We start from the raw sequence: 20,851 nt of genomic DNA, 5'->3' as shown, positions 1-20,851 counted from the left end.
CGTTCGCAGAGTACTGTTATGATATCTGCTGTAGAACGGGCTTGCCTAAATCCATATTGTTCGTCAGTCAGAAGTTTAGCAGCTGTAAGGTGATGGACTAGAGCTTGGTTTATTATGGACTCAAATATTCTGACAACAAGCAGGAGGAGGCTAATGGGACGATAATTTAATGGGTCAGTTCGTATATAAATAAACATATATATGTATATATTTAATAACGTTGATGAGTTATATTTCTTCTTTTTTTTCTACTTGGGAGTTGCTGATATTGCACTTATGTCCTTTCCTTTTTTATAAGCTAATATAGAAACGCACCTGGTAAATATTTACACTAATAATATATATCTTCAAAGTATCAGTATCTTCAAAGAAATTCTCACATCAGAGTAAGAGAATTAAATGTATATTAATGAATAATGAGGAACTCGTCTTAAAGTAAAAACAAAGGAACACCTACATAGCATATTCTAATTAAGACAACGCAGTTACACTCCTAAAAGAAACAAAAAGTTCTATAAATTAATTTGTTTTAATGAATGTTTTCCGCGTGGAATGTTTCTACTTAATAAATGTCAGTTTTTTATTGAATTCAAATCGGTAGGTAAGGAAAGCAATTAAATCAAAATCCGTGTCTTTAAAGTTCATTTATTAATCTTGCGCGACTGGCGATACTCTATACAAAAATAATGCGTGGCTTTCTGGTTCTCCTCTTCTGAAAAACATACTTACTTCGGTGTAAGCCTATAGGCCGCTCATTTGCGTGGCCTACCCACGTTTTACATTAAATGTCCTGGAAACGGCCCCATGACGTTACGAATGGCCAGTCGGTAGAGTCTAAGTCTGAAGAACTGTCGTTTGACTGTTTTCTTTTTGTTGTCTAGGTGAAGATTAAAAACACACATGGGACATTGGGTGTGGCTGTCTCCTTCACTCAGGATTTCGTATTCTCTCTAGTGGCATTCTGGCTGGAATCTTCTTCGTCTTTAGCCCTGTTTTGTTAATTAAGGCAGATATTTCAGGCAGACACAAAAACACACGACACAGGTTGCAACAGATATGAGAAATAATCTTACACATTTATTTTACAAACACAATATTACGATATATTACAAAACAAATTACAGATTTTTGCAATTAACTTTACACAATTAGCTCATTTAAACTAACTAACCTTAACAAGTGCAAAGGGAGGGGGTGCTCTCTTTCTATCATTACAGAGGGAGAGAAAAAAGTGATCACCTCATGGCTGTCTGGACAGAAAAGGTCGGGAAAAGGTAGGGAATCTTGGGATTGCATTCTGGTTGCTTGTTTCTGTGTATCCCTCTGTTTACGGCCGAATCACCCTCAGGCTATTCTAGGGGGGAGCACCACAGACAGGACAATACGAAATAATGCCAAATCAGTATTAAGGTCTCCACAACCATAGAAAGTAAAAGAACCAGATCCTAAGTTTAAATAAGGACAATTTGATTATGCAGTTAAACTCCATCTTTGCAATTGGCGGATGAGAGATATGGAAGCTCACATTTTCTGACATCGTTTCTTGTTTTAATTCGCTATTATTTCTAAACTCATTTTGTCTGGTCCTGATTGAATCAAATTCTCACATTCGGCGAAACCTCTTTCCTGCAATCTTACATATTCTAACGAAATTTCCATAGCTACTGTTTACTTGGAAAAAGTGCACCTCAAGATTATTAATCCGAGAACTAATGAGGACTCGAAGAGGCAGCTTTAATATTTGATGCAACATTTGAATCAAAACAGGTAGCTTATGTCAAGTAATAACTAGCCTCCGCTAGTTCTTGATTAACGGATATTCATACAGTTCTTCCATTTGGCTTACGTATTTAGAGATGTAAGTAAATTTCTGATCCAGGTAGAAATGAAAATGTATTTAATAACTTTAGCCTTGCTTTTCAATGAAAATTCTGTTTCAAATACATAAGGGGTTCTGGCACCTTATGAATCCGGAAAAAATAATGCAGAAGAAAATAGTATTGTATTACGAATACACCTTACTAAAGCTGAACTAGGGCGACTTTTTTTTAGAAAAAAAAACAAAAGAAAAGAAAAATCTATCTACTATATACGTTATAGCAATCAAATACAAAACAATACTCGCAAAATATCAAAGTGTGAAATTAATTGTTATTTCCGAAACGATCGTACACTTCATTGATTTTGTTTGTTTTCCTTTTGAAACTGAATTGTAATTCAAAATTATGAATCGTTTTACTCAATATTAAAATAGCTCTAAGATATCTATACGTATCGAGCTTATTATATATCTACATTATAACGAACACTGTTTTTCTAATAGTATTAATACATATATCAGTACATTAAAATAAAGTCTGCTCTTTAGACTCTAGGTGTAATGCCCCAATAAATTATATATCTATATCTATCTATCTATTAATCTATCTATCTATCTATCTATCTATCTATCTATCTCTATATATATATATATATATATATATATATATATATATATATGGATAGCTTCAGTGTGTCAACGCGATTGCCGTATATATACACACACACATATATATATATATATATATATATATATATATATATATATATATATATACGGTAATCGCGCTTACACACTAAAGCTATCCATATATATATAATTTGGGGGTTATATATATATATATACATATATATATGCATATATATATACATATATATGCATATATATATATACATATATATGCATAACTTCAGTGTATCAACGCGATTGCCGTATATATATATATATACATATATATATATATATATATATATATATACATATGCGGCATAATCTCTGTTTATCACGGCATTAGTTTCTAGTCATCCTGTATATGCATTAAATTGCAATTTTCGACTAAGAAGAGGTTTGTTTGGAGATTGCGTACCTCCTGACACAAAAAATCCACGAGCACACACCCCTTCGTTCGTATCCATAGTCTGTCAATCAACGAAGGAACACCTATATGTATTTACCTATATATATATATATATATATATATATATATATATATATATATATATATATATAGGATATTTTGTCTGTGTTTACGTCTGTGTTTGTCCCCTATAGACCTCGAAATATCTAGGCATTTATTTTTCTTTTAAAAATATCACACAAACATACTTAATGTGTTTTGGGAGTTTTCATAAGTGTTTCATTAGAAGATCTCTATAATCAAAAAAAAAAGAAAGAATAATGAAAGAACAGCCGGCTTTTGGCTCGAGTGAACACCTTTAAGAAGTCTTATCATCGTTCAAAATTAAATTTGGATTCAGTGAAAAGAAAATAACACATGAGAAATTGGTTTTTAAATTAAAAACAGAATAGAACTATCAAACTTGACTACAGGACACAGAGCTTGATGTCTATCGCGTGTACCGCTACAGAACAAAAGTCTGAAATTAAGTGCTATAGTATGGTTTATAAACTTATGATGTAACTAGCTGTACCCTGCTACGCGTTGCTGTGACTCAATTTGGTGTAATGGAAAATTCTAATAAAAAGAGAAAATGCATGTTTCTTATATTCTTAGTACAGCAATCCACTCTAAAAAAAAAAAATGAAACAAATGAAAAAATGGTACTCTTGCAGAATTGGATCCTGATCCTCAGGACTACCGTCAATCATGGCTTGGGCTCGACCAACAATCAGTGGATAAAGCTAACGTTGAAACGCTAAATGTGTTTTTTCTGTATACAAAAATGTGAGTTAGTAATTAATATTTGAGTGATGAGGGGGGTTACTATACACAGATTCGAAAAAGTTGTCCCCCAAAAAAAAATGAAAGCAAAGGTAAGGTAAGTTACATTTCTACCAAACTGGATAATTATTTAGTGTTTTTATGTAAGGTAAAATGTTAAATCGGCTGGAAAAACAGAAATGGTTGCAGACTGTTGAATACGTTATGTTTGGAGAATTAAGTTGAAAACTAATAACTATATATATATATATATATATATATATATATATATATATATATATATATATGTGGGGGTGTATGTGTGATAGTGGGTGATAGTGTGCGTATGTGTGTGTTGATGTGTACGTCTGTGTGTGTGTATCTATATAGATAAAAAATATACATATATTCATATATATACATATTTAGATATATATATATATATAAATGTGTATGTATGTGTGCATGTGTGTGCGTATATCTTTCTATATTATACATTGTAAATATGCATATATATATATGTGTGTGTGTGTGTGTGTTCATTAATGCAGATTTCGAATTAAACTTTTATTATATTGCAACCAATATACAGTAATAATTTAGAACGTTTTTAAAAAGATATCACACGTGCGCCACCGCCGAGAATAAAACCAAAACATTTAGCATTAGATTTACTTACTCCTTTGCCGTTAATGCCTGGGCTATGAAAGCCATGTTTGCTGTAAAATTAAAAATTAAAAGAGAAACCAATAGTTATTAAGCCACGCATGCATATTTGTAATGCCGTCCTCCGACCTTCACCTGACAAATGCTATTTCTTGAATTTTAACACTTTTTCACCGAATTTCCCCGGTTAAAACCCAAATATACAGTTTCGCATGTGTTAGTATACCCTATATATTAAGTTATATGTCTCTAGACTAAAAAATTACAGAGCAGTTTGGTAATCAAATTTTTTACAACAAATATACAGACGCATTCATATATCTATATATATATATATATATATATATATATATATATATATATAAAGTGATCTGTGTTTTCTAATATCTTTTTTCACAAATATATATGCATGAATATAATTGCATGTAATCTATATATCTATAAAAGTGAACGTATATCTTTCTATATTATATATTGTAAATATGGCTTTCTGTCTGTTTGTGTGTGTATGTGTACATTTCCTTACGCAATAACTGTGTGTATGTATACTGTGTGTGTGTGGTTCTGTGTGTGTGTGTCTGTGTACATTTCCCTTCGACATAACTCTGTTAATTTTAAGTCTACAGACTCGAAATTTGATATACAGCGTATATGTGAAAATGTGTGCAATCCGTTTCCGGCTAGAAATTTGGCTGTTAAGGGGTCAAAGTTCAACGATTTGACCTGTGAGAACTCTACCAAACTCCTCCGAAACTTTTTGGTCTAAACACTTAAAATTTTAGATATATGGGCATGGATCTAACTTAATAATTTTATTTGGGCCCCAAAAAATAAATGTTAAGGAGTCATAATAGGGATCAAATTTTTTTTTTTAAATTACCTCTGCGGTGTCTACCAAATTACGCAGACAATTTCTGGTCTAAATATTTGAAATTTTAAATAGTATTCAGAGATAGAGCAAGCTTTTTAATCGGTTTTCGAAAATTTGAGCTACTAATATATAAATGTATGTATGTATGTTTGCATGTCTGCCTAAAACTTTAGACAGAGGCGGCGGATTTTCACAAGATTAGGATCGTTTTGAAGCCCGACCCTTCCGACGACAAATACCGAAAAATTGGCTAACAAAATTAATTTTTTCATCCTCAACTAGGCACTTTTCAACAGGGAGGGGTCGCTTTTTTCACCGATATTTTCGAAAATCATCCCTTCTTTTCGATTGTCTAGCCTACGTTACTTCCGGTTTTGCGGTGGTCGTAACAGCAAAGACGTCAGGTTTTTTTCTGTTCTTTTTTCCTTCGCCGTACGGGTTCTTTTTTTTTTTTTTGCTCAACATACACCTCCAAATACGCGGGCAACGCCAAGATGAAATGCTAGTAGTTTACTAAAAATGATCATCCCATGAGAAAACTGAAAACCCTTATCAAGAATTAAGTAGAATGGATGCTTAAAACAATATGCACATCAGCTAGATCTTTTGCAGATGCATGTAATTCGACGACCCACATATGAGAAAGTTGTATTTACTTTTTACATAAATAGAAAAAAGGGTTTTAATATAAATAATACAAGCAAACAAATTAATAGGATCAAATTTATATCTATAAAAGTTAAATTGTCTGCGAGTGTGTCCGTGTGCCTGTGTGTGTACATTTCTCTACCAAACTATTCTGTCAATTTTAGGTCTAGAGACACGAGAATTAACATAAAAAAATATTGAGATATGTGAAAATCGTTTTAATCGGGTTTCGACCAAACATTTTGATATCAATAGGTCAAAGTTCAATGATTTGACATTAGAAAATTCTACCAAACTCCTCCGCAAATTCTGGGACTAAACACTTGACATTTTAAATGTAGGTTACTTGGATATGAGTTAAGCATTTAAATTTCATTTGAGATAAAAAAACAATAAGTGTAAAATGGTTCAAAGTAAGTGCCAATTTTTGTTTAAATTACCTCTTCAGTCTCTACCAAATTACTAAGCCAATTTCGGGTTTAAACATGTGAAATTTTACATAAAGTGTAATCAAACATAGAGCAAGTGTTTTACTCGATTTGGGTAAAAAATTTGAGCTGCCTAGGGATCAAAGTTTACAAAAATTACCCATACTGTCTCAAGCAAACAGCTCAGCCCATTTTTGGTATAACATTGGAAATTTTATATAGCGGGTAATCAGACATGCGCCAAGCATTTCGATACGTTTTGAGACGAAAATTTCGCTGCCAAGATGTCAAAGTTGAAAGTGTTGACTTTTACAGATTCTATCAAACTCCTCTGCAAATTTTCGGTCTAAATCCTGAAAATCTTAGATATAGGTAACTTGGACATGAGTAAAAAATTTTATATTGATTTGTGATCAAAACAATATATGTTAAGAAATATATATATATATATTAGTAAGTTATAAAATATGTATGGCGATTAAGCTACAATGAATATTCCGTGTTTCATCCACTCTAGGATGGTTCAGGCTTATTCCAGAATTTTGTGGTTGGCTCGCGTTGTTATATAAGCACCTTCTATTGAGTTTTTACTTAGCTAATCAGATTTCTAGTATCCACCACACACTTTCTAATCCGCCAATAAATAGGCACTTACAGGACAAAGGCCCAGGTTGCCTCCAGTTGACCCGTTCCTTTGTGTGTGCTCTTTAGCGTAGATATCTAGTGTCTTGACTTGTTTTAAATTTAGGTTAAGTTTTTTTTATATGTTAGTGTGTGTATATATATATATATATATATATATAATTTTTTTACATGTTAGTTTATCTAACTATCTCTCTCTCTTTCTCTCTCTCTCTCTCTCTCTCTCTCTCTATATATATATATATATATATATATATATATATATATATAATAGCAAAAGTACCCGTCGTTGACTGGGTTCAAAAACAGCCTACGGAAAATAGACTCTGATTTATGAAAGTATGATACGTTATGAAAAAGAAGGGTTGTAAAGAGATACCTTCAAATTTGGGGGGGGGGGTATCAAAACCAAAGCAAATATGATGAAAGTAAAAATAAAATAGATAGACCCCATAATTTATTATACCATACCTGTTCACACTGAAACACTTATCACAATATTCTGTCGATCTATATTAAAAAAAAAACTTGTTAAACTTTGTGACATATTTCCATTCTCTGGAGGTCAGTTGCGAACGAACACCCAGTGATTTTATTATACCATATTTCTTCAAACTGAAGCATAATTATAAAAGTATACTTACGCAGATAGATATGGAAAGTATTTATTAAAGTTTCTGCCTATTACCATTTACAATTTTATTATAGCATCCCTATTTAAGTTAAAACATACTTATCAAAGTATTCTTATGTATATCTATATCAAAAACGCTTGTAAATGTTTTTTTTTAATTTTTTTATTTTTTATCTCCATACTTTGTGGACCAGGTGCGAACGCAGACCCAACAATTTTTATGAACCACCGTTCTGGCAGAACAAACATACCCATTCCTGTGCCTCGATACATATTATATCATTATATGTAGTATTTTTTTTTAGACAGTCAACCATTTAGGAGACTAGTGACCAGACACACAGACACACACACACTCACACACACAGACATTCAACTTTATATTATAGATATATAAGATTTTAAAATATGCAACCATATAGGAGCCTATTCGTGACCAGATACACACACATCCATTAAGCTTTATATTATATATATATATATATATATACATACAAACATACACACACACACATACGTGTGATAATTTATGTATATGCATGCTTATTTATTTATTTTTTTATTTGTTTATTTTCTATTGTTATTGTTAGTTTTAAAACTATTTTGTATCTCTATCCTAAAGTAAATTTTACCCTATGAACACAGTTGTTCGCTATTTTTCTCCTACAGTTTAGTAGATGTTGGGCTTGAGTTTATTCTGAGTCTACATAGGATCGAGTTAGGAATCTGTTTTATAATTGATAGTGAGTGATTGGACTTACGTTTTACGTATATTGGATTAGCGTTATATTTTAAGTAGGGTTCATATGTGTTTTAATCTAATTTTAACGTGACGTCCAGGAAGTATCTTATTTTTTATAAGCTAATACGCCTACTTTTAAGCGTAATTTTTTCATTTCCTTGTGTATGGTTTTCTTAAAGTTATCTCCCTTGACTTTGTTGGAGTCTTTTATTATAGCTAGTACATCATATTTATATAGGCCGATTCCGTAGTATCAAATATGCTTGTGAGGCTATATAGAATTTATAATCCCACAAGATCTGATTCCTCTGCAGAATCCAGGGTCCATCGCTAAATCAAACGAATTTGTCATTTTAGTGCTTATCCATTGGTTATTATTATTTACTAGAACTGATTTTCTACATTTTTTAATGATGCTGATTTCTTGTGAGGATATATCAGTGTATGCCTCGGCACATTCTAGGGCAATGTTGAAAAGTTCTTCGAATTTTGAGGGTTAGAAGTCGAAGGATATATATATATATATATATATATATATATATATATATATATAGAGAGAGAGAGAGAGAGAGCGAGCGAGAGAGATTGGCCGAAAGATAAGTAGATAGATTAGTGGTGGATATATATATATATATATATATATATATATATATATATATATATATATATATATATATATATATATATACATAGAGCGAGGGATAGATAGATAGATAGATAGATAGATATCCATGCAGACAGACACACAGAACTGAAAAAATGATTTTAAATATTAAAGAAATAGTCTGTACTCTTTACAAATTACAGTTAATCCATATCGATTATGTGACAATTAATCTATATGGATATGGTGATAATAAGGCACTGCTCTTCATATTCATAAGAACAATATGTCAGAAAATTTCTTTCTCATTCTTTCAAAATTATATTATGTTTATTTTTAAACCAAGGATAGGAACGGCTACACATTCTTCTTGCTGTAGCTATTTGTATATTTTTCCATGTTTTCATCTGGGGTTGTAATTCAGGTGAAAATGATTTGGCCCGACGCGTACCGATCTTTAGTATTTTGCCAGATTCTTAGCTACCTTGTTGGATTCTTAATCTAGTAAACGACCAGATGGTGCAGCAGGAAATCGTGTACTTTTAACTGCTATAACCTCTGAACGATAAACCATGGAAAACATAATTAAATACAGATGTCGGCTTTTCTTTATGTGTTCTTGTTTCTTGTCGTGAAATCTGTTAAGTGTTAGACGCACATACTTCATGAGTATCGCTATCATATGACTATTTTTATAAGCATCCCCTTGTTGTAAAATATCCTAAACAAGCAGCGCGGTATATATTTGTGCATTTTCTTTGTTGGTTTTTATCATCAGTTAATTCAAATAAGCTTTTCCAATATAAAATGTAATTATTTCGGTATATTCTGCTTGGTAGATATAATTGATAATTATACAAGATACCTTTAAAACTAGAGCAACATATGGCAAGGGCGGCCTTTTACAAACATACTTTTCTTTCTCCAACTTTACAACATGGCAGAGAAGTAGAAAAGATAAAAGAAACAAAACAACATACTGAAGATGGAGTATATCTCTGAAATATATTTGTGATAAATTTCAAACAAGTAAAATAGTTGTTTATTTTCCTAATATTACGTTGTGATTTGGCTTTCAATCGACCTCGATTCGTAGTTTATTTTATTAGAGCAGCATATGTTTACGTAAATATGTCATTGATAGAATGGCTTGCTTCTTATTGACGAAATTATGTTTCTCTGTGCAGCTCTGGGTATTTACCTTCAGATCGTAATGTACCTTTTGAGCAAGTTTAAGTTAGCTGCTAATTGTGTGAGGCGACTCTACCTTTTAATGCTTCCTTATGCCATTTTAATTGTCTAAGTACGATCATTTATGGTATTGGATTTTATAATCCCTAGTTTCCACTCTTGTATTACACCATCTTGCCGTGGGGGGTCTAAAAACAGATATGAGAAAAGATATGAAGTGTTGACACTTCATATTAACTCATTAATTCTGTAGTTTTTCTTATAAAATTTCTTGTTAACTGCTTCTTGTTCGAGCAATTTCTTCCGAAATTTAAAAGACACAATACTATTCTTATAGGCGATTATCGTTTCAAAAAGAATGACTCTTATTTTAATTTATACGAATGCACCAAAAGGCACTGCAATTTTTTTTTACACAGTCGTCACCACTTATAAAGGCCCAGAATCCACTCAGGGATAATGGTTTTGCAAGTACATTACGTTAGTGTGGAGATTTGATGAAGTGTTTACTTAAGTGGGCGGTTCATTAGGAATTTGTTAACGTTCGACTTGAAGACATCCAAGTTGTAGTCAGGTGGGAAGCAGGCAGACGGAACAGAGTTCCACAGGCGTGCAGTTCTAAGAAAGAAGCTTTGTTCATGGAATCCACGTTTTGATTTAGACCAAGATAAAGAGTGGGGTAAATTTTTCACAGTGGATTCAGCTAGACGGGTGTTGTTCGTGAAAGATTGGCGAGTGGGGACCAGAGATTGAAGTTCAGACGAGTACCTGTCATGGAAATAACGATAAAACAAGGATAGGCTCGCAATGTCTCTTCTGTGGGAGAGAGGTTGCAGGGTAGAGAAAAGGGCATCCCCCACTAAGCCACGAAGTCTATTTTGTACTCTGTCAAGATAGGATAGGCTGTTTTTAGCAGCTCCTGCCCAGATATGGCAGCAGTATTCCATCCTTGGACGTAGATAGAAATTGAAGTGTAACGAATACTGGACTCACGCATTTATGACCTGAAACTTTCAACCTAATGTTGCAGACATTGATAGTGTAAGCCACTAAAAAAAACAACTCCTGCAATTTACGTGAGTAGAAGCAGAGGTGCTTAATTGAATTCCTTACAAAAGTCCGTTAAAATGGCGGTTACTATGCAGAAAAATATATCTTGGATAACGAAATAGTCGCTCGTTTTAATGATACCACGTACGTCATCGTAGTCTTCAAACTTTTCGAGTTAAAAATAGGAGGCTTTACTTTGGAAAGACCCTCATCTTTGTTTGAAGTATCAAAGTAGCTAAGTAGTTATGCCTACAGTATTCGGGAGTAATGTAGTAAGTCGCCATAATGATCTAGTGTTCCTGGTCAGTGTTTGAAATATTCTTAAGCACGAGGGTTTCAACGTGCACTTCTTTCCCAAGATCTTCCGCGAGGCTGTTTACATGGCATAATAAGACAATCATATTCTATATATGTGGAGGGGTAAACCAGATGTACACATATTCCTAACATCATATGCATGATCGTAGTATTTCTGTGCATATGAAAGTTAAGCTATTTTCTATTTGCCAGTAAATTCTTTTACAAATCTCTTTCGAATGTCTAAGAATCTCAAAATCATGTCCACGAGTAATACAAAATTAAAATCGTTTACCAACTCACAATAGGTCTTCGGAATCTGCTGAAGAGTTTAGAATGAGAAAAATAAGCAGATTTCTGTGTGGAATAAATTCTCCAAGCAAAAAAATGTATCTTTCTTTTCTTATATTAATAACTAGCAAGACCACCCAGCGTTGCTTGGAATCGTATACCGTATACGACAATGAGAACATTTTCGAACATGCCTGTTATTCTTAGGATAGAGGAATTTTTGAAGTCTGTGTATCATTTGCTATCTTGAGCAAGGGAATATTGTACCTACCTTAGGACGCGTATTACACAACAGAAGTATGGAATAATTGTCCCTTCATTGGACAGGAAATATACAGCACGTATGTGGAAAAAATGTTCTTACCAATGCCGGTGTATGTACAACACATATTTAAAATTATTTAAATGCGTTTAAATTGTGCTAAATGTTACAAGATCAGTTTTGTATTTATATCAGAGTGTTATAGTGAAGAAGCGCCGGATTTTTTATATAAATGTTATACTACTCGAATATATTACATGATTTTCCATTTTGATAACTTATGTGCGTCGCAGATAAGAATTTCTTTGTTTTTCATATGGGTACTTCACTGTACAGGTACCTTATAAATGTGTTTGTGCGTCTATGGATTCGTTCCCTTTGGACTCGAAAACGGCTCGGTCGATTTTTATGAAATTTCACACGAGGGTACTGTATATACCTGGCAGTGTTCTTTGATAGGTATTATGACAGAATGTCTTTGATGAGTATCGATACTCGATAATCGAACAAAAACAATGAAAGGAGGCACAAGCGATGTTAATCAAAATGAACATTTTACACAGCCTACTATCAAAAATGCATTTAAGAAGTTTTATTACTACACGCGCCAAAAGGTCAAACATATAAAATCAACAATCAATTCTTTGATATGACAGAGGCGCGTTCGAAATTAATGTTTCTGTTTAAAGTACTATTTCAAAATGATGCCTGATCCTCAAACTTAAACATTTCTAACTTAAATTCAAGCAATTATAACCGAACACCGAGTAATGGCAGGCATATAAATCAACAGTACGTTCTTTGATATGACAATGACGCGTTCGAAATAAATGTTACTGTTTAGAGCACAATTTGCGTCTGATACTTTATTTTTGCATTTTAGAGTTTAGTGCAAATCATTACATAGAAAAATCATGTCATAAAATCAACACTAGATTCTCTACAGTGTAATGTAGACTACAATATATTGTGAACTTTGACACTGCACGAGGTATGTGCACAGTGTTGGGTTGCCAATTAAAGCAGACGATCAATCGATTTGATTGTAAAAAATTGGCTATTTCTTGAATTTCGATGAAAATAAATGTATGGGGAAACGTTGCGCCACTCTTCTAGTGTAATACTATATATGGTACTTCTACAGGATTGGGATGAGATTTTGTAGTCAATAAATAGAGTTTTCAGATAAAAAAAAACAATGGTTCTAACTGATTTTTTCCCAATTCTAATAAGTTAGACTAGTAGCTTCTAAATTATGTAGTCGAAATTACCTAAATATTACTAAATTCTTTTAAAAACAAGGATAATCGTGTTAGCAGCTGAACATTTTCCACTATCTTGTTTTCATATAATGTAGCGAAACGGAACAATAAACAAGGGAAGTAACTCTAAATTCTTATTGTGACGAACACTAAACAAATAAAATAAGCATAACATTTATACAGTCTTTCTGAGTCTGGTTTTCATTTAAGATCTTTTCATAATTATTTATTATAAAAATAATTGTTCACCTAAAAGTATAATAACTTACAAATAACATATATACAATTTTTTTCGACTGTTGAATTCCATCTCTTGTAGCTCTCCTGTGTTTACATAAGCATACACAATCGCGTTCTTCAAATTCTATTTTCTTAAAAAAAATTCTACCTTATTGATTTTCGGAATTTTTGGATAGAATAATCTTGATAATTCGGTGAAAACGAAGATAACGTTGTTTTCATGTGAAATTCAACATTACGATTTCCGAAATCTCGTCCCAATAAGAAGTAGAAGCGCCAAATATATATAGATTTAAAAGAAGACGTTCGAATAAAATATTAAATTACTTATGAAATGTAAAGATTAAAATATGTATTTTCGAGCTTTCCCTATTTTCTCTTGAATCAATACCTATTACAAATACCAGTGTTAGTTTATTGGTATCCAAATATACCTATATTTCGCCACGTGTATTTTCTATGTCGTGAAGGAAACTGCTGAAGTAAATAGCGGCCAGAAAATTGCGCTAGACTTAGTTACCACTTTTAAAGTTGGAAAAAGAAACCCTGGAGCGCGTTCCAAAAGTTATGCGTCATATTTTCTTATTTCGCCCGAATGGATCAAATAGGATTGCAACATGTATTGGCTTGGACCTTTGTATTCATGACCTGAACGTTTAATCTTTTTATTGAAGATATTGACGGTGATACACTCTAATAAACTCCTGTTATTAACGCACATCTGAAGCAGAGATGTGTCATTGAATTCCTCTCCGCAGAAAAAAAAACTAATTCGATCAACATTCTCCGGCGCCTGCTGAATGTTTACAAAGTCTATGCAGTTCATGTCACTACAGTTAATAAATGGGTTCGTCGGTTTCAGATTGACGATATTGATATGAAGTATAAAATACGCACTAGAAGCACATGCATAGCCGTCCTAGTAGATCTAAAAATGTTTGGGAGTAAAAAAGAGGAGGCTCCTATTTTAGAACAATAATCATATAAAATACTCGACAGTGGGTGTTTTCTTTCTATTAGATTACATAGCATTGAAACTGAAGAAATTCGTCAAGCCCAAGAAGTCCTGAGCCAACAGGAGAGGGAAGCGCAATTAGTGGGTTTGTACTGCAATGCCAAGAAAACGGAGGGTTATTTTGAGGGGGAAATAAATTAAAGAGATATACTTAAATATTTGAAGGGTATACTTACTTTTGTGATACACTATATATATATATATATATATATATATATATATATATATATATATATATATGTATATATCATTATTAATTTTTTACTATAATAATTAAATACCTACAGAAACTAGTGTTTCATCCTTTCGGGATTCTTCAGTGCAGGGTGTCACGATCAACACCAACAGAAGGATTAGAACCCCGCAACACGAGACATCTCTGGCTCGATTAGCGGAGACCGTATCGATTCGGCTACCATTAACCGCGTGATATAGCGTTGAATTTAAACATTTTAATTTTTTTAAATGTTCATTACGTCAGTCAGAGAGTAATCTAATCGTTATACGATGATCTATGCATAAGAGCTAAATTGATCGACTATATATATACTTTGCAAGGATCTGATAGAGGTAAAATAGTTTCGCCCGCTTTCTTTTCCTTATAAGGGGAATGTTTTCCATAATGTTTTATTGTTAAAGTGTTTTTTATTCAACAAGTCTGAAGAACGGCTGTTCTTGTGAAAATTTCAAAATAACATAATATTTGAATTTGTGCGAATTGTCTTGAAACAATTGTAACTTACAATGAAATACACTATTTGTTTCTATCAACCTATTCTTTGAAGCCTTCGTTTTTGTTAAAGCAGTATATATATATATATATATATATATATATATATATATATATATATATATATATATACATATATATACATATACATATATATATATGTATATAACTACATAATTTACTCACATAAAATTAATATACGAAAGTATAGATTTATGCGTAAACTTTAAGTATTTACTTCAAAAGTGCACAATACGTATCTAGCGCTAGTTAGTAAGTTATAAAATGTATATGGCGATTAAGCTACACTTAATATTCCGCGTTTCATCCACTCTATGATTCTTCAGGCTTATGCGCGAATTATGTGGTTGTTTGTCGTTTTTGTATGCGCATCTTCTATTGAAATTTTAGTTAGGCAATCAGCTTTCTAGTATCCACCGCGCCCTTCCTATCAGTCAATGAGCATGGAGTTGTCGGACCGATATATAATTATATACTTGGATTTTACTGTCACTGGATTATTTAACTTCCACCAGACTATACATTCATGTGTAATCACCTTTTTCTCCACCATGTCTCCTCTGCTTCACTTTTTTTGTTTTCAAGTAAGATCTTTGACTTACTTGTTGTTTCATCAAATACTTTTGCATGCAAAATCCGATCCCGCATTTTGCTAATTCCTACCCACTGATGAGAAGGAAAGTATTTCTTCGAAACTCCGCGGATTAAGAACTATCCACTCATCTAGTGTTTCCTTTTCAGATTAAATATGGTTTTAACTCATTTCAAAGTGTTGTAAAATGTTTTATTAACTGTTTGCTCGTATTATAAGCTCTATCTCCTATTTGGTTTTATCCAGCTTTTACATCTGGCTGAGATAACTTTATAAATATTAATTCTGTAATATGTATAATATACTTTAATTTTACCATCTTGGATCATTTTGGTAAATTTAATTGTATTTTTTATTTTATATATATATATATATATATATATACATATATATATATATATATATATATATATATATATAGTAATTTATAAAATATATATGGCGATTAAGCTACACTGAATATTCTGCGTTTCATCCACTGTAGGATTCGTCAGGCTTATGCGCATAAGCCTGACGAATCCTACAGTGGATGAAGCGCAGAATATTCAGTGTAGCTTAATCGCCATATACATTTTATAAATTACTAACTAGCTCTACCTACGAATTGACCACTTTTGAAGTAAATACTTAAAGTTTACGCATAAATCTATACTTTCGTATATTAAATTTGTGTGAATAAATGAAGTAGTTATATATATATATATATATATACTTCAGAACAAAATTATCTAACAATAAACAGGTATCGAAACCTGTGATTATAGGTTTTACAAAATAATATTGAGAGTAATATTCTATAAGTACTATACTATCAAAATAAAAAAAAATTACTTGATATACAAGATAGAGCAAATACATTTTTATGTACTTTTCCTTAACTTCCCGTCGTCTATAATATTTAAATACTTAAAAAAAAACTTGGAATTGTGATTTTCCATGTCTCACTGACTTATGCAAATTAGATGTAAAACATTATAATTATTTGCTAATATTTTCTCTTCTGAAGAGATGGTATACATCGAAATCCTATAGGATAAGGGGTTATAATATTGCAAATGTATTCTTTAGCTTATATAGAGTAATAAAAAATATTTCGATTTGAAATCTAACCATTTCAAGTCATAAAATTTTAAATTTATTGAATGACTTAAATTATATATATATATATATATATATGTGTGTGTGTGTGTGTGTGTGTGTTTTTAGATGGTTTGCACGTTAACAAGAAATTCCCTTTTTATCGGAAAAAAGCGAGGATAAAATACAATTCAAAAAGAAAAGTGACGATAAAAAGATGCGTAAAGAAGAAGTAGATAAAATAAAATAAAAGATGTCTCTGATTCTGCACACATGAATGATCACAAATACAATTCGCAGAAAGTTCGCATTGGTCTACTGGCAGAGTAAATTACAATTTTAGTCAGTCAGATAATTAAAAACAGACATTAAGAACATTTCCTTGGAAATAACATAAACTGTATGAATGCGTCACAGGCAGAAATTTATGAGTTAATGCGAGGGAGTATTTTTTTTTATTCAACGCTTAAGCGCGACAGATCCAGCGATTAGTAATAATTTATCCCTTTCTACAATAGAAAATGAAAAATCTGAGGGTCTTGAGTACATAAAACGGTGTATTAAACTTCATGAAGGTAGAGAGACAATTCGAAAATGTCTGAGACTCTCGGACTTAGTATCATCGACTCGTATAAAAGATTTTTTACTCAGAAAGAGTACGAATAAAAATAATTTAAACTTATGTAGAATAGTACAAAGGAACGCTCTATCCAACTGATATGCATTACAGAAGAAAAGCAAGTACTATTTAGAATTTAATAATGACAGACTAACATAAATATTATTTTTAAAAAAACTACTACTAAGGAAACGGGCATTTAAAAATACGTTTAACCGAGGAACAAAATGTAATTCAACACAGTATAGTATAACAAAATAGCGTTTTTGTGGGTGTGTCCCGCTGACAGACCAAAAATATGCTATTCCAAAAGTACATTTAACAGACCGAAGAAAATCAAATAAAAAAAAAATCACCATGACAGACAGTTCGAGCTATTGGCAAATGTACGAACACACATTTATAAAAATGTCAAAATAAACAAAACCAAAAACTACAAAAGCAATGGTAAAAAAAGGGATTGAAAGTGTTCGGAATCGGGTTATACAAAGTTTTAAAAACCTGTCTTGGTCATCATCTCGTTCTATAAGAGGTTCCATTAAAGAATACACACTTAACTCGAAAGCCGATAATTATTCGCTGTCGATAATCTAATTTGCGACTGTACTGGCGTTCTCCTTTGAAAGCAGCGGTCTTAAAAGTGTTCAGACATTGATCACCCTCGTCGCCATGACTGGGCGTATCTGTGGCGCGTCGTGGCGCCAGGACTTCACCCAGGACAGCAAAGTAATGGAACCCATTACTCAATTTAAACCAATAATGAAATTTACGCCATTATCTAAACAGACACACGTACAATATAAACCTATCTATCTATCTATCTATCTATCTATCGTGTGTGTATATAGAGATATGTATGCATATATATATGTGTGTATATATATATATGTCTGTATGTATACATATGTACATATATATGGGAGATGAGAAAAAGAAAAAAGAGATATAGACAGATATGTATATATAATTTTTTAATTTATATGCATATATATATGCATACATATGCATTTATATATGCATATAAATACATATACCCATATATGTATTTTTTTTTTACAAAGGCATCACCACATTATCAAGGCCCAGAGGCCACTCAAGGATAAGGGTTAAAGAGTGTACAGTAGAAATTGGTCAATATAGTAATCATTAGTAATGAAAATTTGGTAAATTTAATAACTTATATGGAACGGCTCATCAAGAACTTATTTACTTTAGACTTGAACACAACCATAGTGTAGTCAGCCGGAAAGCAGGAAAGCGGAAGACAATTCCACAGGCGTGCAGTTCTAAGAAAGAAGCTTTGTTCATGGAATCTACGTTTAGGTTTAGGCACAGATAAAGAGTGGGGGAAATTATTGATAGTGTTTACAGCTAGACGAGTGTTTCTTGTGAAAGTTTGGCGAGGGGGGACCATAGATTGAAGCTCAGTTGAACACTTTCCATGAAAATAACGATACATCAGAGACAAACTCGCAACATCTCTTCTGTGAGATAGAGGTTGCAAGGAGGAGAAAAGGACATCTCCTACGAGGCTACGAAGTCTATTTTGAACTCTATCAAGGCAGGACAAGTCCTTTCTAGCAGCTCCTGCCCAGATGTGGCAACAGTATTCCATCCTTGGACGTACCTGGCTCTTATATAGGTAGAGAATAGCATCAGCAGTGAGATATCTACTGGATCGATAGAAAGATCCCACCATTTTTCCAGCGGCCTTGGCAACAGATTTGATATACGTGTTCCATTTAAGATCAGGAGTAATGGTCAAGCCCAGAAGCTTGTCAAAACTTGAGGCTTCCTGAAGACGAGAGCCATTCATTTCAATTGATGACAAATGTGGATTAGAATGTTGATGATGTAAAGAGAGAAGCTTGGTTTTAGATGCATTAAAAGTAACCAGCCACGCCTTTCCCCATTGTACTACGTGCTCAAGATCAGAGGAGAGAGAATTGGAGAGAACTTGGTCGTTTACTGTCTTAGATGTGGTACCATAAATGGTAGTGTCGTCAGCATAAATGTCTACAAATGATGTAAGGATATGATTTGGAAGATCATTAATGTAGATCAGGAAAAGAGTTGGGCCCAGGATGGATCCCTGAGGGACACCGGCATTAATACTGTGAGCTTCTGATTTTTGCCCCTCAACTACTACTCTTATGAACCTATCAGAAAGAAATGATTTAATAATTGAGAAGACTTTTCCAGCTATTCCATAGCTAGCGATCTTATGAAGTAAACCTTTATGCCATACCCTATCAAAGGCTTTAGATATGTCAAGAGCAATTGCCCTAGAAAGATTGCCACCGTCGAGAGATTTGCTAATCCTATGCGATATAACTGTAAGGACATCTGCTGTAGATCTAGCAGAACGGAAACCATATTGAGTGTCACTAAGAAGGTTATTTTTGTTGAGATGTTTGATTACTTCTGTATTTAACACAGATTCTAGCAACTTACTCATGACGCACAGGAGACTTATTGGCCTGTACTGAGAGGGGGATGAGCGATCACCTGAATTCTTAAATACAGGGCATACTGATGAGATTTTCCAGGGAGATGGGAAACTATTCTCCTTAAGACAACGTTTAAACAGTTTTGTAAGTATGGGCGCTAATTCAGGTTGAAGTTTTTTGAGTACTATAATTGGAATACCATCAGGGCCGGTTGCTTTACTCGAATCAAGGTTTTTGATTAGCTTCGCAACATCACGTACAGATATACGTATATCACATAGCGTGTTTTCTGATACAGGAGGAAATATTGGGGGTTGGCGGTCTTGGTCGCAAAGGGTAGAATTAGCTGCAAAGTTCTTGACAAAGAGTTTGGCTTTGTCTGATGCTGACGAGATTACCTCAGGTCCATTGATAATAGTTGGGATGGAGCACACGCTTCTGTTCAGGATTCTGTTTGCTATTTGCCAAAACTGGTGGGAACCAAGCCGCTGCTCAGCTACTTTGGACTTAACAGATTGAGCATACAACACTCTTTCAATTATATATGTATATACACATATGCATATGCATATTTATATATATACATATATATACACATATATACATATATAGATATATATACATATATAAACATATACACACATATACACACAAACACACACACACACAAACACACACACACACATATATATATATGTATATATACATATATATACAGGGAGACCCAAGATATATTATAAAACCTTGTTAAACTCTGGGATATATTTCCATTCTATGGAGGTCACGTGTGAACGAACACCTCATAATTTTATTATACC

This window comes from Euprymna scolopes, chromosome 13, assembly GCF_053919585.1.
Source record: "Euprymna scolopes isolate OS-2025 chromosome 13, ASM5391958v1, whole genome shotgun sequence".
Taxonomy (NCBI): Eukaryota; Metazoa; Mollusca; class Cephalopoda; order Sepiida; family Sepiolidae; genus Euprymna; species Euprymna scolopes.
This window is presented reverse-complemented; position numbering follows the sequence as displayed.